Source organism: Salvia hispanica, unplaced genomic scaffold (assembly GCF_023119035.1).
Source record: "Salvia hispanica cultivar TCC Black 2014 unplaced genomic scaffold, UniMelb_Shisp_WGS_1.0 HiC_scaffold_156, whole genome shotgun sequence".
Taxonomy (NCBI): domain Eukaryota; kingdom Viridiplantae; phylum Streptophyta; class Magnoliopsida; order Lamiales; family Lamiaceae; genus Salvia; species Salvia hispanica.
The window spans coordinates 52880-69411 of NW_025951867.1; the positions used below are offsets into that span (position 1 = coordinate 52880).

Consider the following 16532-nt stretch of genomic DNA (forward strand, 5'->3'; position numbering starts at 1 on the left):
AAAGAAAGAATCAACGCAATTTCAACACAAAAAATCCCCAACATCGAACAAAATAATCAACAAAGAATCAACACAGTTTCAACGAAAAAATCAACACGATTTCAGTATTCAATTCAACATCAACAAAGAATTATTAGAAATTCAACATCAACAAAGGATCAACACACTTCAACAACAAATTCATGTGTTTTTTTCGAAGAATCAACACATAATCGGAATTCAGCTAGATTTTTTGGCGGAAAACAACTAACTAGCCAATAAAAAATTACGTATTAGTGAAAACTAGGGTTTTTGGCTTGGAAAACTCACTGCTCGAGGATTAAATCGCATTCCGCCTAGTTTTTCCGCCCATAACTCATTGCAATTTGCTCCTTCGTGTCGCGCTATCGCTTGGAATAACTATGGTGTCGCTGCAGTTATCGCCGATGAGGGTTGAGAGAATCCAAAACGTCAAAAGTTGGAATGAGGGGGAATTGAAATGGTTTAATTAAATGTGAATAGTGGAAGGAGAGAAGACGAGGGATCCGAGATTACACAATCTTTCTATTATTAAATGATTAATCATAGTATGAAAAATGTCCAATACACCCTCGTTGATAGATTCATAGAAGTTATTGACATTTTAATCTGGAAATATCTTAAGCGTTGATCTATTATATTTTGTGGCTAGGATTCAAGTTTTGAGTTTGCATTAGATATATGGTTTTCATTATCTCACTAACTTATCTTCCATTCCATCATTTTTTTTCTCCTTTTATTTTTTTCATTCGTCAGCAGACGGAGAATCCTAGGAATCCATACATCCAAACAAGAGAGCCCAAGGAATCCAAACAAGAGAGGATTGAAGACGCTCTTTATCTCATCCAACTTTATATTCGTCCACCGTGGTATTTGTATTTAGAGATTTTATTTATAAAGTCACGTGTAACAAATTTTCTAGATTACTCCTAGTTTGTAGGAGGAATTGTTTTGAACTTTATTTATCCAGATGATGAATTTCTCATTTCTTTAGCTACTTTTGAATACAATAGTTAGACATGCCCAAGGTTCGTAAACCGGCGGTTCCGGTTCCAGTTTGGAAAATTGGAACGGAACCAAACCGAGGCTTTTAGACGGTTCCATTTCGGTTCAAAAACCAGCGGTTCGAGTTCAGTTCCGAACCACCGGTTTTCGTACGGTTCATCGCGGTTTCCGTTCGGTTCGCGGTTCGGCGGGTTTTTCTTTTTTTTTTTTCTATGTTATCTTGAATTTTGGATTTATACAATAAATTGGAACAAGACAATGGATAATTTAAATTGAAATAAGACGAATAAGGTATAAATCATATCAATTTTATTGAATTTGAGTTTGTAACGGACAACAATATATTACAATTGTCAATACAAATACAACAATGTGATATAATTTACAAGTGTAGTCGGAACATAAATAAAAAAAAAACTATGAAATTGGGGGAAAAGGAAAAAATTGAAAGGGCTTGAGCTCAACTCAAACTTTCAAAGTTAAACTTTTCAAATTTAAGTTGAGTTGCTTACGTATCAATTTTATTGAAGAATCAAAGCCCACGTAGTTTTCTTACCTTGCTTACCTTTTTGGTCAGCCGTGCTCTCGTTCACCGCCCCGTCATTGATATTATTAGGCGCCCTCGCTTCCGACCTCATCATCGGTGGAAAACTCTTCACCATCACTCTCTACCGGAAGTCGAAATCCGACTCTTGTGCTCTCAAGTCCGCCTTTGCCCGATCATCAAGTAACATAGTGGCTTCCATGTTTTTGGCGGAGAGATTGCTCCTTTTGCGTCTAGGACACAACCGCCGACCTAAAGCTTGCTCCACGGCGACGGTGGAAGTGGGAACGGTGAAAATCTCCTTAGCCATTATCGAGTATCGGAAACTCTTTGTCATATGTCCCCTACCAATCAGGGACGTCAATTTGTTGAGTAGGAGGACAGCATTTTGAAAAATAGAGCGCGATTCCAAATATATATCTAACTCACTAGTAGCTCTAGTCCTATTGGTTGTAGCACCGTATAGATCTTGCAATTATGATACTTACATCAGGAGCAATCATGACATTGTTATAGTTCCAGCTACCAAAATCAAATGTCGTAGGACTAGGAAGAGCACGTACCAGTGAATGGTGTTATACCACATTTCATATCCGCGTAGAGAGCACGAAGTGCACTATCTAACCTTAGTTTGATTTCTTCAACATTCGGAAGATTTAGTTGAAGCCTTCTCCTCTTGTCAAGCCCATTTAGCGAAGTTGAGAAAAATCCAAATCGTGCAAACAACCATAGTACATGTCTAAAATTTTATGCATACCATGCAACTTCCACTTTGGATCCAAGCATTTTGCAATAAAAAACACATTTGGAATAAGTGCAAAATATTTCAACCATTTTTCCACCATATAAAACAAAATAGCCTTCAACTCTATGAATTGAGTATTTTTCACACATGTTTTAAAACCAATTGCCACATACATGCAATGCTCCAAAACACGCACGAAAGTAGGATAATAAACACCGGACAACTCAACAGTGGCATTTTTGAAAGCTTGAAATAATCGAAACAAATCCATGCTATGGTCCCAACAAGAGGGTATCAAAAGCAAATCGAAGGAACATACGTGCAAGTTCTAAAAAAATCACGTAAATATTCAATGTGGTTCAAGGTCGACTCCAACATATCGTCGTCGAGTTCCAGAGTTGAAACATCCAAACGAAAATTGGTGTGCACTGCTTGCTATGACAATATTTCTTTCAAGCTCTACCAATAGAAGCTTTGTTATGAATCAACTTAACGCGAGTTCTAATAGGATCAACATACTTTTGCCACAAATCAATCGCATCTTGAACACACAAATTCAAAATATGAGCAATTGAAAATTTTTTTTTGATCAATTGAGCGATTGCTTTGTGCGTGTGTGGTGGGAAATTCCCAAAATGCAATCAAACGTTTGTTCAAAGTACAACTATGATCAACGAAATGCATAGTGATGCCCATATATGAATTTTTGCAAAAACAATCGAGTCCACACATCGAGCAAATCGAAACTTTATGACCCAGTTAACAATAAACGTACCTAATTGCGCCTTCTTTTCCATGCATTGTCTAACAACAACTCGAGTCATAGAAGTTCGACTCATTTTTCTTGCGCGAGCATTATAAACTTGTCGCATACTCGACTCGTAAGCATCGTTATCAAAAGCATTGAACGGAAGATGTTTCATCACGAGCAAATCTAGATATCACATTAAGAGCATTTTTGTGATCATATTTTAAAGAGTATTGCTACACATACCGATGTTTGGGATGAACCGTCCCACTCCGATCCGACTCCATGTTGAAAGTTGAGTTGAGTTTGGGTTGGAGGATACCAAACTTCGACCGGATCGCTTTCTCCATGTGACGGATAAATGTACCATATCCTCCACCCTTTCGTAATATGTATACGTTTTCACAATAGTTGCAATACACATTATAAGTGCCGGATCGGTAGTATCTAGTACCTTCTTGAAATGTTTCACCATGATGTTTGAGGTTAAAGACCTTCGGTTGGTTTAGGAGGTTGAGGAGGGTGTCCACGACCACGACCTGACGACTCCTTGGTGGTGGTGGGGGTATTTCTTCTTGTTGTTCCTCTTGCCTCCTCCTCCTCGTCATCATCATCATCGTCATCAAGATTCACGAGTTGGAATTTGTTGAGAATAGGCAGGGACCAGGAGCACCACTACCACTACCAACATAAGCATCGCCACCATATCCACGTCGCCTTGGATTGAGCGTGGGAGAGAGCAATAGCATTGGCCATATCTTGCTCTTCTCGATTCTACAAAATAATATTTGTAGTGTAAATATCAAATAACATTATGAACAATAATGTAATGTAATTCATAATTAATAATATTAGTAGATAATGAATATTAACCTGCCACATATCCATGTTCCTTTGAGAAATCTCATCAATAACGGATTTTCGACTAGGCCTCTTGGACTTTCCTTTCCCTTTATCAATACGACCTTCTCGGGATGACATCTTGATAGTTTATGGATAATGGAATTATAGTAGAAATATGGACTTTTTTTTTTTTGGCAATTGAGAAAGACAACTTATAGAACTATAGTAATAGAACAAGTATAACAAATAGCACAATGAGAGTAGCACTTGAATAATTGAAAGCACAAATAGCACAATGAGAAATGGGAGACAAAGAGAGAATTAGAGAGATTGAAGAGAGAAACTCTTATTAACACAGAGTGGGGTAAATGTAAGTGAGGATAGATGGGGGTATTTATATATAAAAATTGGGGAATTGGATAAATTTGAATTCAAATTTCGAATTAAAATAAAAAATAAAAAAAAATCTTGAAAAACGGTCAAAAACCGCGGAACAGTGGTTTTACCACCAAAACCGGTTTGGTCAACAAACCGTCTGCAAAACGACCTCACCACCTACCTTGAACCATCCCATCGTGTCGGCCCTGTTCAGCTCCAAACCAGTTAAGCGCGGTTCGGCGGTTAGCCGCCATTTCACGGTTTTAGGCGGTTAAGCCGGTTTTGAGTCAATAAACCGCGAAAAAGTGAATCACGGCTGCAAAGGCACATGCCTTGAACGCCACGCCGGCAGTGAAACCGCCGGTTAACGCGGTTCGCAATCCGGAACGGCAGCGCTCGCGCGGTTTCGGTCTTAAAATTTGGAACCAAACGGCCCGCGGTTCAATTCAGGCGTTCGGTTCAAGAAAAAGTGACGGTTCCGGTTCGCGGTTAATCGCGGACCGAAAACCTTGGGCATGTCTAACAATAGTAGCCTTTGTCGATGTATGTTAACTCGAGGTAGGAGCGAGACATAGTTAAGAAACTTTAGGTTAAACTATTTAGGAGATGATTTAAGGGTGAATCAAGGTTGTTTACATGTTTTAGAAATTATTTCATAATCTATAAAGCCACTGCGGGGTGAAAGGTTAGTGAGTAGAGACTTTGAGACATATTCAACTTATCTTAATCATACAATCCTTTGTAGGTATTCAACTACGAATGGGTGTAAAATAAACAAGGCCATTAATTGACTAGATTGTATTAGGAGCGAGACAAGTGAAATAGGTTGAAACAATCGAATCGAGTTAGGAGTAGCTCTTGTCCATTCGTGATATGTGTGTATTACTTTTATTGCTTTAATTTTACTTTATTTTAACTCCTCAGCTTATTTCGTTTTTTATCATTTTTTAGTCTTTATATAAAAACTTTTCACCCGAATCGCATTCCTATGAATTCGATTGACACTGTCTCTTGCAATTTATAATTATTTAAAGATATTTATTGCTTTTGTTTGATATCTATTCTTATATATTTTCAATAAATCTTAATGAAATGAAAAAAGATAATTAAAAAATAACAAAATAAAAAAAAATCGATTTAAAATGTTTTTATATGTCGCCACAATATGAAAAATAAATAACACTAATCAATTAGTACAACCTAGTTAATCTTGTAAAGATTCAAGCTTATATAATTACTAATACTATACCATCAAATACTAACCATGCTTGATATGATGGAATGGAATAAGAGTGAAATGGAATGGAGGTTTAAATGAAATGAAGATAAGAATGAAATATCGGTTCTTGGATTTCCTTTGTATTTTATTCATTTACTTATTCGATTTATCATGCAGAAAAATGAATAGAGTAGGAATCGCGTTATTCTACTCTTCCATTCCGTCATCTCAAGTAGCTCCTAGTAGTTGCCAATGCGAATTTGATCACAGAAAGAAAGGGCGTAAATAAAAATATATTGACATCGTAATTATAGCACATTGTGTGTGTACAGAAGTGATTTATACTACTATTAATGATAATTGATTTCATAAATTTTAAAAGGAACAGTATTAAATTAAATAAAAAAGTAAAGTAAAGAACATCTGGAAATCGAAATTATCATTCGGTGAGAGAAACAATCATTTTCCCCAATCTATCTCCCCCTACCCTCTCTCGATTCTCCCATCACTACAATTTCTCCGACGCTTTTAGATTCTTCCACGGCGCCGCCGCCATCGCCGCCGAACCGGAGGTTCACCACACGCAATTCAATTCTTCCAGTCGATGCACTCTGCTGTTCAGCTTTGCACCCCACACCAAAGCACTACCCATACCTAAAACCTAATCTGTAGATCCCGCTGCCTGCATCACCGTGCATCTGACGTTAGCATGCTTTGCGGTTAAATTCGATCTGTGCATTGATTCATCGATCGGATTCGTAGGCGTCGTCTTTGGAATTGAGGGAAATGGCGGGACAGAATCCGAATATGGATCAATTCGAGGTGTATTTCCAGATAGCTGACGTGGATCGGGATGGGAGTGGGTGAGGCCATTAATTTTCTCCAAGCTTCAAATTTGCCCAGACAAGTCCTCGCTCAGGTTCTACAAGTTGGTTTTCTATCTATTTTATCCTTGTCGGTGTTCCATTTTCTGGGTAGGAAATTAGTTTCTTCTGGTCGTTACTCGATGATGAGATGAGTTGCTATAACCACTGTACTATTCTTTACGATCAGTCACCAACTTGCCATCTTAAGATGATTACTAAGTGATATGTTGGTTTTCCACTCTTATCACTGGCTAATTTAGTTCAAGATGCGGGTAGAGTGTCTGGTGGTGCTGAGTTTTCCTTAATTGACGGCTAGTTGCTTAGTAATTAGAAGGTCAAAGCATTTTTGCGGTTAAGTTTTTAGGTAAATATCTCTATAACTTATAGTAATTGGATGAGTTGTAAGAAAATCCAAGTTGCTTAAAAAGCCGAGCAGGTTTTCGCTTTAGGCTGATCTTTGCTAAATAGCTCCATAAACTCAGTTGTGAAGTTTAACTTCGCTGTTCCCTTGAGGATTTAGACCATCTTAACTTTGTACGAGACAGCTGAAACAGTTGATCTGCGAGATCTGAAGGTCAAACTCCATTGTCAGTTTGGTTTCTGTTGTTCAAGCTTAATCATCTGTGGGATCTAGAATGAGAGCATAAGTCTTAGTCTCATCGTTTTAAAGTTGGATGGGAGTAGGTCTGAATGGTTCTCTGCCTTTTCTGTTTGTTGATTAATGTGTTTGTTTTGGGTGCATGTGTTAATTTTCAATGATGTTTTTGACAATAAATAGCTTTAATGAGATTTATGCATGTCACCGAAAATTGTCCATATGTTGATGAGTGTTTTCAAACTTGTTTCTAGTGATCTTGCTGTTCTTATTCGAATGGAAGAGCTATATTTGCTTTAGCAAGAACAGTTGTTACAATCAGACTGTCATGCAAATACCTTAATCTGTTACAACTACAGCAATACGCCCTTTGGAAAGTTTGTGTATAATGGATACTAAATGATCATTCTTTTGTGCAGATATGGACATTTGCTGATAAAAATCGACTTGGTTTCCTGGGCCGTCAAGAGTTTTATAATGCTCTTAAACTTGTTACAGTTGCTCAAAGCAAGCGAGATTTGACCAAAGAAGTTGTGGAGGCTGCCTTAAATGGTCCAGCTGCATCCAAAATTCCTCCTCCTCAGATAAATCTTGGGCTACTGATTCCTCAGCCAAATGCAAGGGCAAATCCATCTCCTGTACAATTGGCTGGCTCTTCATCCTATGCCAGGTATCAGTGTAAGTGGCCAGCAGGCACTTCTAACTCAGCCAAACCAAGTGACAAAGCCTCCCCGGACTTTGCCTCCTAGTTCTGGATTTCAATCTAAGCCAACTGTTGCAACCCATGGTATGCTTGGGACTGATTTGATGACCACATCTCCTCCCCAAAATTCGTTTGATCCTCTTGGTGGGAATGTGGATGGCTCCCAGCATGGAATTTCTTCTCAAGTAAGCAACAACATCTTGATTCCTTCTGCAACTCAGGGTAACATTGGCCAAACAGCATCAGCTATGACTCAACTAAAAGAGCCAGAGATCAATGGGTCACTACAATCTTCATCCTCCACCCAGGTCAGAAAGGACGATCCAAAACCACTTTCAACAACAGGGAATGGTTTTTCGTCAGACTAGGTGTTCGGAGATGTGTTCTATGCATCATCTTCTCAAGCACAACAGAATTCCTCTGGACCTGCATATCCAACAAGTAACGGACCTGTTTCATCGACGGGGAATTTGGTGTTAACTAGAGACCTCTCTTCAGTTAAACAAAGTGGTGTTTCTCAACCTCCAACTATTCAAGCTCAGCAATTCCAAGCCGTTGGGCAAGCAAGCCAGCATGTTTCAGCACATAAACCTCCTCCGTTTCCACCTGCAGCTGCTGCAGCTGGACAACATCCTCCTGCAGCTGGACCATCTAAGGGTCCTTGGCCAAGAATTACCCAGTCTGATATTCAGAAGTATGGCAAGGTGTTTGTGCAAGTTGACACTGACAGAGAAGGGAAAATTACTGGTGACAACACGCAAATTATTCTTGAGTTGGAAGTTACCTCGAGGTAAGCTCTAAAATATTTAAATCAGAAACCCTGAACCCTTCAAATCTTATCAAATCTTCTTTTTCTAAAATAACTCAAATCATTATTAATGCTGAATCTTTTCACCTAAATCTGATCCTAATCCATTCAAATCACCAAAAACAAAAATAAAACCGTTGCAAAAAAAAAAATAGAAAAAAAAATGAAACCATTGCAGCTCCTCCTCTTGTCAAGACATTAATTATTCCTCATTATCCTCTCAATTATTTCTTCCTTCTTCTACTCTAGTTCTTTTTTAGTATAGCAAGAATAGAAGGTTTCTAATCGTTTTCCTGATATGAATTGTTGTATTTGTTTTATTAGAGATCTTGAAACAGGTCTGGGACTTGTCTGATGAAGACAATGACAATATGCTTTCCTTGAGGGAATTCAGTGTTGCGCTTTATTTGATGGAGCGATACAGGGAAGGACGTCATCTTCCTACAGTACTTCCCCACTCTTTTATACTAGACGACACATTGTTTCCCGCCCCAAGTCAACCTACTGTTGTGCATGGTGTTACATCTTGGAGACCACCTTCCGGTTGGAATTTTATTCTGTTCATCTAAAACATCTATGTTAAAATTTAGTAACTTGACTGAAAATCTGTCTATTCTTTGTAAGGTTTTCAACAATCCCAAGGGGCTAACAATGCAAGAGCTATACCTTCTGCTGGTCCTGGAAGGCCTCCACGTCCAGCCGCTGTTCCCCATCCTGATGAGCCCAATCAACAAAAGGCTAAAGTACCAGAGCTGGAGAAGCATCTTCTGGACCAGCTTTCCACAAAGGAGCAAAATGCTTTGAATAAGAAGTCTGAGGAGGCAAAGGATGCTGAGAAAAAGGTCATAGATTGAAATTGTGTATGCATGTGCCATGTATATCTGGACTATCTCTTCTATCCCAACCTATCCCTTTCATGCTTATTTTCTCCTTGCTCTTATTCTTGTTGAAGTCACACTTCAATAATATGGTGCGGTCAATACACAGAACTTGTAAATCAACTTTTGTGAAGTGACACTTAGAGATCAAAGCAGAATGCTTTAATACTGGTCAAACTAGTATATAATTTGCTTCTTATTTTAATTGACATTTCTTAAGTGATTTTGAATTGACTAGTTACAATACACAAAACTTGTAAATCAACATTTATGAAGTGTGACACTGAGTTCAAAGCAGAATGCTTTAATGCTGGTCAAACTAATATATAATTTCTCCTTATTTTTATCGACATTTCTTCAGTGATTTTGAATTGTCTAATTACTCATTGCTGTTGGGCATTTTTTTTGAACTCATGTCATGTAGCATTTTTTTTATCATGAAACTGCTTGTTGTTGCAGCTGTTTCTCACACATCATGTGTTTTTTGTTATTGGTCACTATTTTTAGACCAAAGAATTCAACGCATTTAACTATTTATCAAAGTAACTTTAGTAGAGTAGCAAAATATAATTTGACATTTTGTTTTACAACAAAACAATATGTTAAAATAAAAATAAGGATTACAAGGGGATGAGAAACCCCCAAGCCTGAAATTAACCTAAGTACATACACAATTCAATCCTTAATATCTGATGCAAAATAGGCTGTTATCTTTCACTTTGCCAGCATTATTTTTTTGTACAATGGAGCATTTTCTTTCTCTTAGGCTTGTAGTTGAACTTGAGGGCAATATGATCAAACCAAAGAGCAGAGAATCTGATATCAGTTTTCTCCCCTTTACTTTGGAACCCTTAATTTTTTGACATGCAATCTCTTCTATACAGGTGGTTTGAGCTGGAGAAGGATATTCTGGAAGCTAAATAAAAAGTTCAATTCTACCATGCTAAGATGCAAGAACTTGTGAGTTCTTTGTTCATTTATGAGAATGAAAAGGCATAAAGCACAAATTTTTGTTGGATATACACATGTCAATTTTTTTTCTCAAAAGTTATCTTGAGCTTTTACATGCCATTTCTTTGTTCAAATTACCAATGTTTTCTCCCATTACAAAAATTCTAATAATAAAAAATTCCCATTTGATGTCTTGTGCACTTATGACATATCTGCTGCATCCCTCATGTACCATTTGATTTCAGGTCCTGTACAAAAGTCGATGTGATAATAGGTTGAATGAGATATCTGAAAAAGTTGTAGGTGACAAAGAGAGGTATATTCTTGCATATGACTCATTCATGTCCACTTTTATTGCTATTTGTTGACTCATTTGTCTGAGCTGTTCTTCCTCAGGCTGAGTTATTAAGAAGAAATACGAAGAGAAGTACATGCAGGTTGGAGATGTAGCTTCCAAATTAACAATCGAAGAGGCCACATTTCGTGATATTCAGGTGACCATTGTGTTTCATTACTCTGTGATTTATAACAATGGTGTTGCCAGTTCTATGATTCTCATTCTTTTCAGATGTCTATGATACTATTTTGGTCATTTGATATGTAGGAGAAAAAAATGGAACTTTATCGAGCAATTGATAAATTGGACCAAGAGAATGCGGATGGTGCTCAGGTATGTACCACCTCCAATAAATTTAGTGGACAGTTGAAAATTTCAGAATAAAAAAGGTTCAGTGTCCACCAGGATCGAGCTAATCAAGTCCAATCAGATCTTGAGGTGCTAGTGAAAACCTTGAATGAACAGTGCAAAACTTACGGATTACGTGCAAAACCAACTTTACTCCTTGAGCTTCCATTTGGTAATCATAATATATGCATGCCTACATGCCAATCTGCATCTCTTGTAATTTTATATGATTGAAAACCACTTTATTAGCCCTATTTATGCAAAGTACTATGTTTTAGTACAAGTTACTACTTTGCTGTGTTATTTGTCACTGCAATCTAATTAATGTGTGGTCTCTATATCAAATCCAGGCAATTAGTTATGTGCATATCAGGTACTAAAAGCTGGAATTTAAAACTTGAAAGCATTTAATGTTTGTTATCTATAATCTGCAGCTGTACACCTTCAGTTTTCTCTATCGTTTAAACTGTTTTCTTATGTTACATGATTTTAGTGTTGACCTCTCTTTGTTGTAATGATGATGTTTTGTTTCTTGCTTTTGGTTGGTAAATTTTCTTTTATGCTTGACTTGCATAAGTGAGTCAAGCTAGTAAAGATAATCTACATTTTTTCTGTAAACTACTGTCATCTTCACAGTGCAATTGGATAAATGCCTAGGTTGCATACTTTCCACTAGTTATAGGTTTAAAGAAGTATTGATTTGGTCAGGATTCTCACACAATCATGAATATAAAGCTGCCGCTATAGTTTATACTTGGAACCCTAAATTCTGTTAACTAATCCACAAAAAACTCTGTACCTTGAGAGAAGCAAGGTAGATGGCAGCTCAACCAATTGGCTTCATTAAACTGATTCAAATAAGATATGATGAAGTTTGTCATGCTTGATAAGATATATTTTGTTTATCAATATTTCACTGCTAAGCTCATGTCCAGGTTGGCAACCTGGCATTGAAGGAACAGCAGCTGACTGGGATGAAGATTGGGATAAGTTCGAAGATGAAGGTACTTTTGTGAAGCTAGATTCTATTGATGTTAAAAGCATTTTTGGATACTTATCAGGGTTCAGAGCTTTTACTTTTACCTAGAAAGAGCAGAGAATTCGTTTTCGAATAATTTGCTCTTATTTGCCTCTGGTGGTGCTCATTATTGTAGGATTCACCTATGTCAAGGAGCTTACTCTTGAAGTGCAAAATGTGATTGCTCCTCCCAAACTAAAATCTGCCTTTAGAGAAAGGTTTCTTCATTTCACAACAGCACGACTGGAAAATCACCTTCTAAGGCTGATAACAACTCAGAGTTGCCAAGTTCTGTGGAGAGAGTAACTGAGGATGACAGGCTAGAGACCAACAACTCAGAGCATACAGCAAGAACTCCACCTGACAGTCCAGCAGGAAATAATGCAGTTGCCAGCCCGTCCAAGGAATTCCCAGATTTGCGAATGAATAAGGACTTCAACATGAATGGTTCACAGCATGCATTTGACACCCAAAGGTAATGGCACTACTTGTTTCTCCATATTTTAGATTAAAAAATATTTTCCTGTCACGAATAGTCTGGCAACTTTGACATCTGAGTACCCCATCTACTAAAGGTTTTCGATCTTTTTATTAAACTTCGTGCTCTTGTACAAGACATCCTGAAGTAACCTGCTACACAATTGCAGTGAATATGGGGCTGAATCTATATTTTCTGGGGACAAACGTTTTGATGATCAAAATTGGGGTACCTTCGATTCACATTATGATGCGGATGCAGCATGGGATTCTGTTTCTGTTGCTTCAAAGGTATGCTGGAAGAATGTTATTGTTTCAGTAGTTTTTCCAGCTTTAATTTGTTCGTTTGCTATGGCGTCTTAAGCCTTCTCTTCACATTGTTACTCAGGAAGCTGGTTCGTTGTTTGGCCCTGACGACTGGGGTCTAAACCCAATCAAAACAGGGGCCAGAGGCACAGATGGATCTCTTCCTAGGCAGGGGCCATTTTTCGATTCAGTTCCAAGCACCCCATCCAACACTGGTTTTCCAAAGCAGGGCTCATTTTTCGATTCAGTCCCCAGCACCCCATCCAACGTACCTTCTCAAAAGCAGGGGGCCCTTTTTTGATTCAGTTCCAAGTACTCCACTTTACAATTTAAGCTCTCCTCATGCGGACAATCTGTTTGCAAGGAATAGTCTGTTTGCAGACTCCGTGCCAACCACGCCAATGTACAACTTCAGCTCTCCGAAAAAATTAGTGAAGGTTCAGAAGAGCAGCATTCATTTGATAGCTTCTCAAGATTTGATTCCTTCAACATGCAAGACAGTGGCCCTTTCAGTTCACGAGACTCCTTCTCCAGATTTGATTCCATGCGAAGCACTAGAGATTCTGCTGACTTTGATCAGGGATACTTCGCTCAACCAGAGACCCTCACAAGGTTCGACTCTTTCCGCAGCACTGCAGACTCTGATTATAATTTTGGGGCATTTCCTCCACAAGCGTCAATGACGAGATTTGATTCCATGAGTAGTAGCACACGGGATGCAGATTATGGCCATGGATTCGATGACACAGCTGATCCGTTCGGGTCAGATGAGCCATTTAGAGTCGTCTCGTGAAGCTCAAACACCATCGAGGGGCTCTGGTAGTTGGAAAGCTTTCTAGTTTCCGCAATTTTATCATTAATTTTTTTTTGTGTGTGCAATCATGTTTGCTATGGAGCTATGTTGTGTGGGAGTTCAAGTTGTAGGTGAGGCGACTTGGTTCTTCCATTTGACAGGAGCATTGAGCCGATCAGTTTTCCTTTTTCTTTGTGTAATTACTTTATTTTGACTTGCTTTTGATTATTAGTACTAGTATTTTTTATGGTGTTGATAATAGCATATTCATTTTCAACATTTGTCAGGATTGTAAAATTTGTAACACTGTATGAGAAGTCTTTTCTTTAATGGTCAGACATTTTCAAATTTTGATGAACGTGCTTGTGTGGTTCCCTTCTCATATGTCATTGAAAAATTATGACTGTATTTATGTGGAATAGGGAGTGTATTTCTTATTTATTTGGATAATCCGCGTTTGACTTGACGTAGTATTTTATAGGAAATCTAATGAGGTTAAGATAAAAAAAATTGATGCCAATAATGCTTAAAGGTAGGTTCACGTATCCTTGTTAACCGCCGAAGCTTAGAAGCTATCAGAACAGCATTCACAATATATTAGCTCAACCCATGACTCTATTGCAGTGTGCAAGACAGAGGGACGGCCTTGAAATCCACCCTAAGTGCGGTGCATTGCAATGGTGTATTCGGTGCCATTGTGGCTTGAGAGTTGCAACAGTCACACTGTAATTTACTTACTAAAAAAATGCAAGGAGTGTGGTCGAATGACATGAGATTTGTCCATTCTTAACCAAATGGTTAGGGGATCGATCCTGAGTATGGAGCAGTCTTAAATTCTTGGACTAGCTAACCCACCCATGAGGTGACTACAAATCTGCTAATACACCAAAAAAATAAAAAAATATATATCCTCTATTTATACACACTTTTGCAAATATCTTCATTTCATTTTTAAATATATTTCTCACTGATTTCTTTTCTATACCAGCCAATATATCACCCACTTTGAATCTGACGTGCATTCATTGGCATAGCTGGATCGAGTAATGATATGAATCATTCGATCACCGATCATCAGTGAAGTTTGTGCCAATCGGGCTCCAACAAATACACCACCCACTCTGAATCAGACATGCATTCATTTGCAATAGCCGGATCGAATAATGATATGAATCATTCAATCACCGCTCAGCAGTGAAGTTTGTGCCGATCAAGCTCCAACAACTGAATTCCTATCGACAAGATCATATGGGGTATCACTTTTGGCTATAATGTGATTCATCCAAAGTGGTTGATATTCGTGAAGTTGCTTAAATGTTCGACTGATCTAAACAAGGCATCATGCTCAAAGGCAAAAGTAGTACGAAAGGACGTGAGAGGGCATTTAGTGTGTTGCAATCTCACTGAAGAAACTACTGATAGTTACTTTGTTAGAACTTTGAAGGATTTATCTCAATACAAAGTTGAAGATAGAACTACACGAATTTGGCGGAAATGCAATGAGTTCAAACTGCAAGTCTAACTCCACAAAATTTGAATGGGCATAAGTTGAGCTCTAAGCTTTAGGAGGCAGCGAAACAAGGGATCTCCATAGCAAGAGTTTGAGAAGATATAGAGGACGTCTCCCTCTTCAATAAACAACCTAGAGATCCAACATTTTTTCTAACTCTATGATTTTGCATAAATAATTAAAATAATTCTAATTCCTCCACCTCAAGTCCGAATTGAAAGACTGCTATGGAAAGATTTATCAAATTACAGAAACTAGAACAGCTAGGGCTTGCTCGGCTCGGTCACCTGACCCGAAAAAAGGCCAATGAACACAAACATGTCTGAAAATGAATTCCTATACCAACCAAATAAAACAATAGCCACTCCTTCAAACAGACCCACTTTGCTCAACCAAGGTCTAGACTCTACGAGGAGGTTCGACTCTTTCCACAGCGCTTAACTTGGGGTCAGTGAAGCTCAAGCACCATCTGAGGTTTCATTATATTTTTGTTTGCCAAGTTGTGTGGGAGTTATAATCAACTTGGCTCAGTCCCTTATTCAATTTAGTCAATCTCAGTGCAACAAATAGATAAATATCTCAAATTCAAACATTTCTATGCTAACAAACACAACAAATAACTCAATCTTCTACTCAGTATTTGACATATTCAAGCACAGACTTTTCACCTGGGATAATGATACATAACTAAACCCCCACAGTATAAGATTGAACTACACTTTCAATCTCTCTCCTTATTATGGTGATAAGCATTTTATCATATTAAACATGGATCATAGGCAAAATTCACAAACAACAAGCACGAAGCATTCATTTTTATAATCATAACATCAAGAGTTGATAATTTGTTCAACAAAAATTAACCCTAACAAGCCAATCAAAATGATGAAATCAATCAAGCTCTTTCTGCACCTTAATACCCATGGAATTGGCAGTTCCAATAATCGACTTCGAGATGGACTCCAGCGACATGTACTGGCAGTAAGGATCGCTCTGCTTGATCTTCGCGATCTCGTACACGTGCTTCACCGTGATCGTCGACGCGCTCACGTGGCCCGGCCGCCCGCTCCGTTCTCGATCCCCGCCGCCTTCTTCAGGTACCAAGTCACCGACGGAGACTTCACCGTGAACTCGAACGTGTTGTCGGTGAAGGCCGTTATCGTCACCGCCATTGGGGTTTCCGCCTTGTATTTCTGCGTTCTAGCGTTGAAATCCTTGCAAAATGCCATCAGATTCAGCCGGTACTGACCGAGTGCAGGCCCCACCGGTGGCGCCGGCTTCGCGGCTCCCGCCGGCACCGTCAGCCGGATCGTCGCCGCCACTGGCCGCCGTGTTAGGATTTCTTTGAGCGTCGCCATTTTTGGATGTTGAAGTGAGCGACGGCTCTGTTTTACCCTTTTGCTTGGCCCATCAAAGGGTTTTAGGCCCAATAAATGCTTGGC

At 38.5% G+C, this 16532-nt stretch overlaps 2 pseudogenes; one reads left to right on the top strand and one right to left on the bottom strand.

Annotated features, from left to right (window-relative positions):
• Nucleotides 1–6286: 6286 nt before the first annotated feature.
• Nucleotides 6287–13938, top strand: LOC125198505 (annotated as a pseudogene).
• A 1937-nt stretch (nucleotides 13939–15875) lies between these two features.
• On the bottom strand, nucleotides 15876–16462 carry LOC125198511 (annotated as a pseudogene).
• Between the last annotated feature and the right edge of the window lie 70 nt (nucleotides 16463–16532).